The sequence below is a fragment of the Bombina bombina genome, chromosome 8, assembly GCF_027579735.1.
Source record: "Bombina bombina isolate aBomBom1 chromosome 8, aBomBom1.pri, whole genome shotgun sequence".
NCBI classification, from domain to species: Eukaryota; Metazoa; Chordata; class Amphibia; order Anura; family Bombinatoridae; genus Bombina; species Bombina bombina.
Window position 1 is genome coordinate 25,528,271 of NC_069506.1, and position 13,146 is coordinate 25,541,416.

At 42.2% G+C, this 13,146-nt stretch overlaps 1 protein-coding gene across 1 annotated transcript in view; it reads right to left on the reverse strand.

Moving 5' to 3' along the window:
- The window catches only part of SVBP (small vasohibin binding protein), a 78,897-nt gene that overhangs the window by 1,129 nt on the left and 64,622 nt on the right, over positions 1-13,146 (reverse strand). The gene's annotated exons all lie outside the window — the stretch shown is intronic.

Genomic DNA, 13,146 nt, shown 5'->3' on the forward strand with positions numbered 1-13,146 from the left:
TCTGTGCTGTGCTGTCCCAGGATACCACTGACTGTCTATTCTGTGCTGTCCTAGAATACCACTGACTGTCTATTCTGTGCTGTCCCAGGATACCACTGACTGTCTATTCTGTGCTGTCCTAGGATACCACTGACTGTCTATTCTGTGCTGTCCCAGAATACCACTGACTGTCTATTCTGTGCTGTCCCAGGATACCACTGACTGTCTATTCTGTACTGTCCCAGGATACCACTGACCGTCTATTCTGTGCTGTCCCAGGATACCACTGACCGTCTATTCTGTGCTGTCCCAGGATACCACTGACTGTCTATTCTGTGCTGTCCCAGGATACCACTGACTGTCTATTCTGTGCTGTCCTAGAACACCACTGACTGTCTATTCTGTGCTGTCCTAGAACACCACTGACTGTCTTTTCTGTGCTGTCCTAGAACACCACTGACTGTCTTTTCTGTGCTGTACTGTCCCAGGATACCACTGACTTTGTCTATTCAAGAAATGTATATAACTAGGTTTCCACGTGGTGGCACACACCACAGAAGTACATTCTGCCAATGTACAATTAAAGGGTATACAAATAAACTAAAAAGGAATCAGATACAGGTGCGACCACCGTCTCCGATTTACTATTTGTTAGAGGATCTAATTTCTCCAACATTGGTGTGTCCGGTCCACGGCGTCATCCTTACTTGTGGGAATATCTCTTCCCGAACAGGAAATGGCAAAGAGTCCCAGCAAAGCTGGCCATATAGTCCCTCCTAGGCTCCGCCCACCCCAGTCATTCTCTTTGCCGTTGCACAGGCAACATCTCCACGGAGATGGTTAAGAGTATGTGGTGTTTAGTTGTAGTTTTTTTATTCTACTATAAAGAGTTTGTTATTTTAAAATAGTGCTGGTATGTACTATTTACTCTGAAACAGAAAGAGATGAAGAATTCTGTTTGTGAGAGGAAGATGATTTTAGCAGACAGTAACTAAAATCCTTTGCTGTTTCCACATAGGACTGTTGAGATGAAGTAAGTTCAGTTGGGGGAAACAGTTAGCAGACTTTTCTGCTTAAGGTATGACTAGCCATATTTCTAACAAGACTGTGTAATGCTGGAAGGCTGTCATTTCCCCTCATGGGGACCGGTAAGCCATTTTCTTAGTCTCAAGCAGAATAAAGAGCTTAATATGGGCTATAAAACTGGTAGACACTTTTATGGGCAAAATAGATTGCTTTATTTGGGCATTTTATACATATTTATGCTGATATTTCACATTTATAAACTTGGAACGTTTTTTAACGTCAGGCACTATGTTAGACACCTTTTCCAGTCAGGAAGGGCCTTCCCAGTTGTAGGCTGAGCCTCATTTTCACGCCATTACTGCGCAGTTGTTTTTGAGAGCCAGACATGCAGATGCATGTGTGAGGACCTGAAAATAGTTGGAAAAGTTCCTAGAAGGCGTCATTTGGTATCGTATTCCCCTCTGGGTTTGGTAGAGTCGCAGCAAAGGCTGTAGCTGGGACTGTAGAGGGGTTAAAACTGTAACCGGCTCCGGTTTTGTTATTTTAAGGGTTAAAGCTCTGAAAATTGGTGTGCAATACTTAATACTTTTAATGCTTTAAGACACTGTGGTGAAATTTTGGTAAATTTTGAACAATTCCTTCATATTTTTTCACATATTCAGTAATAAAGTGTGCTCTGTTTAAAATTTAAAGAGACAGTAACGGTTTTGATTTAAAACGGTTTTTGTGTTTTACTGACAAGTTTAAGCCTGTTTAACATGTCTGTGCCTTCAGATAAGCTATGTTCTATATGTATGAAAGTCAATGTGTCTCCCCCTTCTAAATTATGTGATAATTGTGCTAAAGCGTCCAAACAAAGTAAGGACAGTACTGTCACAGATAATGAAGTTGCCCAAAATGATTCATCAGATGAAGGGAGTAGACATGGTTCTACATCATCTCCCTCTGTGTCTACACCAGTTTTGCCCACGCAGGAGGCACCTAGTACTTCTAGCGCGCCAATGCTTATTACCATGCAACAATTGACGGCTGTAATGGATAACTCCATAGCAAATATTTTATCCAAAATGCCTGCATATCAGAGAAAGCGCGATTGCTCTGTTTTAAACACTGAAGAGCAGGAGGGCGCTGATGATAATTGTTCTGTCATACCCTCACACCAATCTGAAGGGGCCATGAGGGAGGTTTTGTCAGATGGGGAAATTTCAGATTCAGGAAAAATTTCCCAACAGGCTGAACCTGATGTTGTGACATTTAAATTTAAATTAGAACATCTCTGCGCACTGCTTAAGGAGGTGTTATCTACTCTGGATGATTGTGACAACCTGGTCATTCCAGAAAAATTATGCAAGATGGACAAGTTCCTAGAGGTTCCGGTGCACCCCGACGCTTTTCCTATACCCAAGCGGGTGGCGGACATAGTGAATAAGGAATGGGAGAAGCCCGGCATACCTTTTGTTCCCCCTCCTATATTTAAGAAATTATTTCCTATGGTCGACCCCAGAAAGGACTTATGGCAGACAGTCCCTAAGGTCGAGGGGGCAGTTTCTACTCTAAACAAGCGCACTACTATTCCTATCGAGGATAATTGTGCTTTCAAAGATCCTATGGATAAAAAATTGGAGGGTTTGCTTAAAAAGATTTTTATACAGCAAGGTTACCTTCTTCAACCCATTTCGTGCATTGTTCCTGTCACTACAGCAGCGTGGTTCTGGTTCGAGGAACTAGAAAAGTCGCTCAGTAGAGAGACTCCATATGAGGAGGTTATGGACAGAGTTCACGCACTTAAGTTGGCTAACTCTTATTTTAGATGCCGCTTTGCAAATAGCTAGATTAGCGGCGAAAAATTCAGGGTTTGCAATTGTGGCGCGCAGAGCACTTTGGCTAAAGTCTTGGTCAGCGGATGTATCATCCAAGACAAAATTGCTTAATATCCCCTTCAAGGGTAAAACTCTCTTCGGGCCAGAATTGAAAGAGATTATCTCAGACATCACTGGTGGAAAGGGCCACGCCCTCCCACACGATAGGCCTTTCAAAGCCAAGAATAAGTCTAATTTTCGTTCCTTTCGTAATTTCAGGAACGGACCGGGCTCTAATTCTGCATCCTCTAAACAAGAGGGTAATACCTCACAGACCAAACCAGCCTGGAAACCGATGCAAGGCTGGAACAAGGGTAAGCAGGCCAAGAAGCAGTAAGCGGATCTAGTGGGGGCAGACTCTCTCTCTCTCTTTGCTCAGGCTTGGGCAAGAGATGTTCAGGATCCCTGGACGCTAGAAATAGTTTCTCAGGGTTATCTTCTGGAATTCAAGGAACTACCCCCAAGGGGAAGGTTCCACATGTCTCACTTATCCTCAAACCAAATAAAGAGACAGGCATTCTTACATTGTGTAGAAGACCTGTTAAAGATGGGAGTGATACACCCAGTTCCAACGGCGGAACAAGGAATGGGATTTTACTCAAATCTGTTTGTGGTTCCCAAAAAAAGAGGGAACTTTCAGACCAATCCTGGATCTAAAGATCCTAAACAAATTTCTCAGAGTACCATCGTTCAAGATGGAAACCATTCGAACGACTCTACCCACAATTCAGGAAGGTCAATTTATGACTACCGTGGATCTAAAGGATGCATATCTACATATCCCTATCCACAAGGAACATCATCAGTTCCTAATGTTCGCCTTTCTGGACAAACATTACCAGTTTGTGGCCCTCCCATTCGGGTTAGCCACTGCTCCCAGGATTTTCACAAAGGTACTCGGATCCCTTCTAGCGGTTCTAAGACCAAGGGGCATTGCAGTAGTACCGTACTTGGACGACATTCTAGTACAAGCGTCGTCTCTTTCAAAGGCAAAGGCTCACTCAGACATCGTTCTGGCCTTTCTCAGATCTCACGGATGGAAGGTGAACATAGAAAAAAGTTCCCTGTCTCCGTCGACAAGAGTTCCCTTCTTGGGAACAATAGATTCCTTAGAAATGAGGATTTTCTTGACAGATGTCAGAAAGTCAAAACTTCTAAACGCTTGTCAAGTTCTTCATTCTACTCCTCGTCCTTCCGTAGCTCAGTGCATGGAAGTAGTAGGATTGATGGTTGCAGCAATGGACATAGTTCCTTTTGCGCGAATTCATCTAAGACCATTACAACTGTGCATGCTGAAACAGTGGAATGGGGATTATACAGACTTGTCTCCATTGATTCAAGTAGATCAGAAGACCAGAGACTCACTCCGTTGGTGGCTAACCCAGGATCACCTATCCCAGGGAATGAGCTTCCGCAGTCCAGAGTGGGTCATCGTCACGACCAACGCCAGCCTAGTGGGCTGGGGCGCGGTCTGGGAATCCCTGAAAGCTCAGGGACTGTGGTCTCGGGAAGAGTCTCTTCTCCCGATAAACATTCTGGAAATAAGAGCGATATTCAATGGTCTCCAGGCTTGGCCTCAGCTAGCAAAGGCCAGATTCATAAGAGTCCAATCAGACAACATGACGACTGTTGCATATCTCAATCATCAGGGGGGAACAAGGAGTTCCCTGGCGATGAAAGAAGTGACCAAAATAATACTATGGGCGGAGAATCACTCCTGCCACCTATCTGCGATCCACATTCCAGGTGTGGAAAACTGGGAAGCGGATTATTTGAGTCGTCAGACATTCCATCCAGGGGAGTGGGAACTCCACCCGGAGATCTTTGCCCAGTTGACGCAACTATGGGGCATTCCAGATATGGATCTGATGGCGTCCCGTCAGAACTTCAAGGTTCCTTGCTACGGGTCCAGATCCAGGGATCCCAAGGCGACTCTAGTGGATGCACTAGTAGCACCTTGGACCTTCAACCTAGCTTATGTGTTGCCACCGTTTCCTCTCATTCCCAGGCTGGTAGCCAGGATCAAACAGGAGAGGGCCTCGGTGATCTTGATAGCTCCTGCGTGGCCACGCAGGACTTGGTATGCAGACCTGGTGAATATGTCATCGGTTCCACCATGGAAGCTACCTTTGAGACAGGACCTTCTTGTTCAGGGTCCATTCGAACATCCAAATCTGGTCTCCCTCCAGCTGACGGCTTGGAGATTGAACGCTTGATTCTATCAAAGCGTGGGTTTTCAGATTCCGTGATAGATACTCTGGTTCAAGCCAGAAAACCGGTAACTAGAAAGATTTACCATAAAATATGGAAAAGATATATCTGCTGGTGTGAATCCAAGGGGTTCCCATGGAATAAGATAAAGATTCCTAGGATTCTTTCCTTTCTACAAGAAGGTTTGGATAAAGGATTATCTGCAAGTTCTCTAAAGGGACAGATTTCTGCTTTATCTGTCCTACTGCACAAACGACTGGCAGTTGTGCCAGATGTTCAAGCATTTGTTCAGGCTTTGGTTTGGATCAAGCCTGTTTACAGACCTTTGACTCCTCCCTGGAGTTTAAATCTAGTTCTTTCAGTTCTTCAAGGGGTTCCGTTTGAACCTTTACATTCCGTAGATATTAAGTTGTTATCTTGGAAAGTTTTGTTTTTGGTTGCTATTTCTTCTGCTAGAAGAGTTTCTGAGTTATCTGCTCTACAATGTACTCCACCCCATCTGGTGTTCCATTCAGATAAGGTTGTTTTGCGTACTAAGCCTGGTTTTCTACCAAAGGTTGTTTCCAACAAAAATATTAATCAGGAGATAGTTGTACCTTCTTTGTGTCCGAATCCAGTTTCAAAGAAGGAACGTTTGCTACACAATTTAGATGTAGTCCGTGCTCTAAAATTCTACTTAGAAGCTACGAAAGACTTCAGACAAACTTCTTCTCTGTTTGTTGTCTATTCTGGTAAAATGAGAGGTCAAAAAGCAACTTCTACCTCTTTCTTTTTGGCTTAAAAGCATCATCCGATTGGCTTATGAGACTGCCGGACGGCAGCCTCCTGAAAGAATCACAGCTCACTCCACTAGGGCTGTAGCTTCCACATGGGCCTTCAAGAACAAGGCTTCTGTTGATCAGATATGTGTTTAGGTGACCTGATTTGCTCCCTCCCTTCATCCGTGTCCTAAAGCTTTGGTATTGGTTCCCACAAGTAAGGATGACGCTGTGGACCGGACACACCAGTGTTGGAGAAAACAGAATTTATGCTTACCTGATAAATTACTTTCTCCAACGGTGTGTCCGGTCCACGGCCCGCCCTGGTTTTTTAATCAGGTCCGATGAATTATTTTCTCTAACTACAGTCACCACGACACCATATGGTTTCTCCTATTTTTTCCTCCTGTCCGTCGGTCGAATGACTGGGGTGAGCGGAGCCTAGGAGGGACTATATGGCCAGCTTTGCTGGGACTCTTTGCCATTTCCTGTTGGGGAAGAGATATTCCCACAAGTAAGGATGACGCCGTGGACCGGACACACCGTTGGAGAAAGTAATTTATCAGGTAAGCATAAATTCTGTTTTTTGCACTAGTCACTGTGGAACTGTGTGTTTTAAAGGGACATAAGTCAAAATTAAACTTTCATAGTTCAGATAGAGCAGAAATTTGAAAACAACTTTCCAATTTACTTCCATTAACAAAATGTGCACAGTCTCTTTATATTTACACTTTGAGCCACCAGCTCCTACTGAGCATGTGCAAGATTCACAGTATATAAGTCTAGGCATATGTGATTGGCTGATGGCTGTCACATGATACAGGAGGAGTGGAAATAGACAAATTCAGAAAAAAAAATCTACTACTCATTTGAACTTCAGACTTAGTGCTATTGCATTGTTTTTTTTATTATGCAAATTACTGTATTTACTGGTCCTTTAACTCCCCCTAAGGGTTTAAAACACAGGTAAAGTCTCTGTTGGAAGCTGCAGAGAAATGCTCGTGCTGAGCAATAAACAGCCAGTCATTGTTCAGCAATGGCAGCTCCAGAGCAATGCTTTACTTATGTGTTTAACCCCCCCTTTTTTGGGGGGGGGGGGTTTCAACAAATTTTCCCAGCAAATAGTGCAAAAATAACATGCACTAACAAATCAGAATATGCCATTTTTATTCTTTACAATGTCTCTATGTTCAAATGATTTAACATATGTCTGTGCATTAGGTGGTGGCAAACAGAGGTCCAGGGATCAGCTGGGGTTATAGTTTGTACAGACTTGTTACTGAAATCATTATAAATTCAAATTAAGTGGAGGATCTTGCAAACAGAGCACCTTATTGCCGTGTGACATGGGACAAGCAGGTGTATGATCCTGGGTGTGGAGCAAAAATTGTTAGTCTTGCGTTTTATAAAATGTTAATCGTCCTTAAGTGATGCAGAATCTAACCTGTTCCCTGCCTGTTGTCTGTGCATGTTTATTAAACAGGTTAGTTTACCACATGAAATGTTGTGTGTTCAACGAACATTAATTAAAAAATATATATCTTTCATATTAATTATCACAGACCTAAAAGGGACAGGGGAAATAATAATGAAATCTTAGACCTGTGAGAATACATTAGCTAACAAAGATAGCTCAATCTTATGTATTGCAAATACCTCTATAAATGCATGAAAAAATTTATATTTAACAAGGAGAAACCTAAATATATACAGGTATACCTCACTTTACAGCGTTTCGCTAATACAGCGCTTTGTGGAGCTGAAGTTCAACCTCCAAAGATTTTGAAACAGTGCTGTAATCATCGTGAGATTGCGAGAAAAGTGACTGGCACCATTTTGTTATGCGCTCTTCACTCTGTTTACAGCATTACAGTACAATCTGTGTCTCAGTGGTATAGTCTGACAAATTTTACTACAGTCATTGTCACTATTTTACAGGTACAGTATTTATTGAATGCTGTGCTAGTGTTAAACTAAATACAGCACTATTGCACTCCTAATATTTATTAGTTCAAACATGTTTTCAAGTTTTTAAACACACTGGCAAGTGAAAAGAAAGCTAAAACTGCCTTGTTTCACTTTAAGGCGGTGTTCACTTTACAGCGGGGCTCCGGTCCCTAACCCGCTGTATGAGCGGGGTATACCTGTATATATTCTACATCCTGCTGTGTGCGCCACTGTGGTACAGAGTGCTTTAGTTGTAATCAGGAGGCGACTTAACTGCAACACAAAAGCGTGTGGATTACGCAGCATACAGAACCACACACATAAACTAGGGGTGTTGTAGGGTCTGTCCCATGGAATGCCGCTGGGATGCGAGTGAAGCTTCTTATGGTTTCTTGAGATATATATTGTTTGACACAGTATTAAACAGAACTCACAATTACTACAATGCAATAGCCTACGTAACAAACAAATTCTCTTATGAACAGGGACCACATGAAACTCACTTTTTCATAGCAATAAAACAGCTACATTAGTTTATAATAAATAAATATGATTTATAGCCACTGAGATTTAGACAGATTAAAGTGTTTGAGTGAGAGTTTACAATCTAGAATATCTCTGAGAACCATAAGCATGCCAAGGTTGAAAAGGATACTTCTGTTTCTATACAGAATGCTTTACCTAAATCAGTGATAAGGATTAACCAATGGCATCTCAATCAAATGGTATGGCAGCATGTAAGGGACATGCAAATCTAGGTGTAACAAATATCCCACACTATTATATGCATGACTTTAGCCTGGATTAAACAGTGACAGGCCCTTTGAGAACAGGGTTTTAGATTCAGCTAATTAAATAATTGTAAAACAGGTTATAGATAAACAAAATCACTTCCTGCTGATATTCCTAAATGACAGTGTTTTATGTGACCCCTGGTGGATGGGGTATCCGAATGGGCACATGCCATGTTCTATCTCTGATTACTAAACTATTTACATCTGTGTCTGTGATGCATAGGTGGTGCCATGACTGTACTAATTTAGAATCTATTTTTTTTCTGAGATCTATTTGTGAGTGATAGCCAAGTGCTGTAACACCTGAACAAAGATAAATCTGTGTATATAATAATGCCAAAATCTTACGGTCAGCAAATGAGGCAGTAAAATGGGTATGCTTGAAAGAGCACAGCAGAACCAGAGAGCAGTGCTGGTGAATAAGGCACAGTAGAGGATTCACACCATGCAGGCTTCACCACTAATACTTACTGGTACAACATTTGCAAATCTTTCATTGGGACATTATACGAACTGTAAATGTGCATCATATAAATAAAGATATTAAAGGATTGCTACAGATTTACTGGTAGACCACAATTTACACTTTGAGAAGGAATGCATGAGAAAAACTATCCACAGACAGCCTGTTTTGTCCTTTTGGGGCTCTTCAGCATTTTTGTGACTGACTCATATTATAAATCTGAGTATTAAGGCTAGGTGACTCATTTAGCATATAGTAAGAAAAAGAATGAGCACTATACTGCACAAAAATACAATTAAAAAGTAATGAAACAAAGATTAAGATTTTTCCTGCTCCTATACAAATTTGTTGAGCCCTTGAAAAATAAAATTGCCAACATATGTTTATTCTTTATTGCTTGCATTACACTGCTCCACCAAAGATTATTTGAGAGAATTTGAGAGTCATTTGCTGCAAAGAAACTACTGATCAATAAAAATGACCAAATTGCAGACCCTGTGGTTGCTTTATGCCTGGTTTATGCCATGAGAGCTGTGCTGGTTTAAACATTCCTATGTTCTTCCATTTGGTTGTAATCTTAACCTCTTAAGGACATATGACGGAATTTTTCCGTCATAAAACAATTGAGCAAACTGAAAGCTGTGTCCTTAAAGGGTTAAATCATGTATTGCTACATAGATTTCAAACAAAATATCCATATACACACTGCTACAAATTGGGCTCCAAAACCACCAGGATCTCTCTGCAAATACTTTGATTCTCATTTCTCCCAAATTCCTTGACAAAATTCACTAAACACACTGACTTTTTTTTGGTAAATCTATATACACAACTATATTCTTAAAGAAGCAGATTATACTATTCCTAATATAACCCTAGTTTGTTAATCACATAAAACAAGATAACATAATAAAGAGATCCAGTGTCATTTTATTATAAACATTCACCGTTTGTTATTTACCCATTCAACAGAATAGGAATATTTTTTCAGAGAAAAGAAAAACGGATGCTTACCTGATAAAATTATTTCTTTTTTGACACGATGAGTCCACGGATCATCTTAATTACTATTGGGAATACCACTCCTGCCCTGCAGGAGGCGGCAAAGAGCACCACAGCAAAGCTGTTAAATATTACCTCCCTTCCCTCCCAACCCAGTCATTCGACCGAAGTAAAGGAGAGAAAGGAAGTAACAAGGTGCAGAGGTGTCTGAAGTTTATAATAACCAACAACCTGTCTTTCAAAAACAGGGTGGGCCGTGGACTCATCGTGTCAAAAAAGAAATACATTTATCAGGTAAGCATAAATTTTCTTTTTAATGACACGATGAGTCCACGGATCATCATAATTACTATTGGGAATCAATACCAAAGCTAGACTACACAGATGATACGGGAGGGGCAAGACAGGGAACCTAAACGGAAGGCATCACTGCTTGAAGAACCTTTCTCCCAAAAGCAGCCTCAGTCGAGGCAAAAGTATCAAATTTATAAAATTTTGAAAAAGTGTGAAGAGAGGACCAAGTTGCAGCTTTGCAAATCTGTTCCACAGAAGCTTCATTCTTGAATGCCCATGAGGAAGCAACAGCCCTTGTGGAATGAGCCGTAACTCTCTCTGGAGGCTGCTGTCCAGCTGTCTCATAGGCAAAACGTATGATACTCTTCAGCCAAAAAGAAAGAGAAGTAGCCGTAGCTTTCTGTCCCTTACGTTTTCCTGAGAAAACCACAAATAAAGCAGAAGACGAAAATCCGTAGTCGCCTGCAGGTAAAACTTTAAGGGACGAACCACGTCCAAATTGTGCAGAAGCCGTTACTTCTGAGAAGTAGGATTAGGACACAAGAAGGAACAACAATCTCCTGATTAATGTTTCGATCAGAAACAACCTTAGGAAGAAATCCTAATTTAGTATGCAAAACTACCTTATCTGAATGAAAAATAAGGTAAGGGGACTCATACTGTAAAGCCGAGAGCTCTGACACTCTGCGAGCAGAAGAAATAGCAACAAGAAATAAAACTTTCTAAGATAACAATTTAATACCTAAGGAATGCATAGGCTCAAACAGAGCCCCTTGAAGAATTTTGAGAACCAAATTAAGACTCCATGGAGGAGTAACTGGTTTGAACACAGGCCTGATCCTGACCAAGGCCTGACAAAAAGATTGCACATCCGGAACATCTGCCAGACATTTGTATAACAAAATAGATAAGGCAGAGATTTGACCCTTTAGGGAACTTGTCGATAATCCTTTTTCCAAACCCTCTTGGAGAAAAGACAAAATTCTAGGAATCCTAACTCTACTCCAGGAGTAGCCCTTGGATTCACACCAATAAAGATATTTACGCCATATCTTATGGTAAATCTTTCTAGTTACAAGCTTACGAGCCTGAATCATAGTTCTCTATGACCGATTCTGAAAAGCCCCACTTGGATAAAATTAAGCGTTCAATCTTCAAGCAGTCAGCTTCAGAGAAACTAGATTTGGGTGATGGAAGGGCCCTTGAATTAGAAGGTCCTTCCTCAACGGAAGTCTCCAAGGTGGCAGAGGTGACATGTCCACCAGATCTGCATACCAAATCCTGCGAGGCCAAGCCGGTGCAATGAGGATCACTGAGGCCCTCTCCTGCTTGATTCGAGCAATAACCTGAGGAAGAAGAGCAAATCGAGGAAATAGGTATGCTAGACTGAAGGTTCAAGGTACTGCCAGAGCATCTATCAGTATCGCCTGAGGGTCCCTGGACCTCGACCCGTACCTCGGAAGCTTGGCATTCTGCCGAGATGCCATGAGATCCAATTCCGGCTGACCCCATTTGAGAATCAGGCTGGAAAACACTTCTGGATGGAGTTCCCACTCCCCCCGGATAAAAGGTCTGCCTGCTCAGGAAGTCCGCCTCCCAGTTGTCCACCCCTGGGATGTGGATCGCCGACAGAGAGCAAGAGTGGGTTTCCACCCACTGAATTATTTTGGTTACCTCTGTCATCGCTAAGGAACTCCTTGTTCCTCCCTGAAGATTGATGTAAGTCACTGAAGTTATGTTGTCCGACTTGAACCTGATAAACTGGACTGAGGCTAACTGGGGCCAGGCCAGAAGAGCATTGAAGATTGCTCTCAGTTCCAAAATATTTATAGATAGACTGAGTCCAAACTCCCGGAGCCTTTAGGGAGCCCCAGACCGCTCCCCATCCAAGAAGGCTGGCATCTGTTGTCACAATCGCCCAAGATGGTCTGCGAAAGCATGTTTAACTGCAGAGGTCAGAGATAGAACCGAGCAAACAGGATGATGTCCATTGCCGCTACCATCAGCCCGATTACCTCCATGCACTGAGCCACTGATGGCCGAGGAGTGGACTGAAGAGCTAGACAAGTATCGAAAATCTTTGATTTCCTGACTTCTGTCAGAAAAATCTTCATTGATAGGGAATCTATTATGGTTCCCAAGAAAGTTACCCTTGTATTTGGGACTAAGCAACTATTCTCCAAATTTACCTTCCATCCGTGAGATTGCAGGAAGGATAACAACATTTCCGTGTGGGATCTTGCTTGTTGAAAGGATGGCGCCTGGACCAGGATGTCATCCAGATAGGGCGCCACTGCAATACCCCGTAACCGAAGCACCGCCAACAGCGATCCCAGAACCTTTGAGAAAATTCTGGGAGCTGTGGCAAGACTGAAGGGAAAAGCCACGAATTGGAAGTGTTTGTCTAGAAAGGCAAATCTTAGAAACGTGTGATGATCCCTGTGAATGGGAACATGCAAGTACACGTCCTTTAAATTCACAGTGGTCATAAATTAAATTGACCCTCTTGGACCAAAGGGAGAATGGAACGAATGGTTTCCATCTTGAAGGACGGTAGTCTGAGGAATTTGTTTAGACTCTTGATATCTAAAATTGGTCTGAAGGTTACCTCTTTTTTGGGAACCACAAACAGATTGGAATAAAATCCCAGACCCTGTTCCTGTATCGGAACAGGAAATATCACTCCCAGGTTGGAAAGGTCTCTTACACAGCGTAAGAACGCCTCTCTTTTTGTCTGGTCTACAGATAATCTTAAAAGCAGGAACCTGCTTCTGGGAGGAAAAGCTACTGCCCAGGGATCCGGAACATCTCGA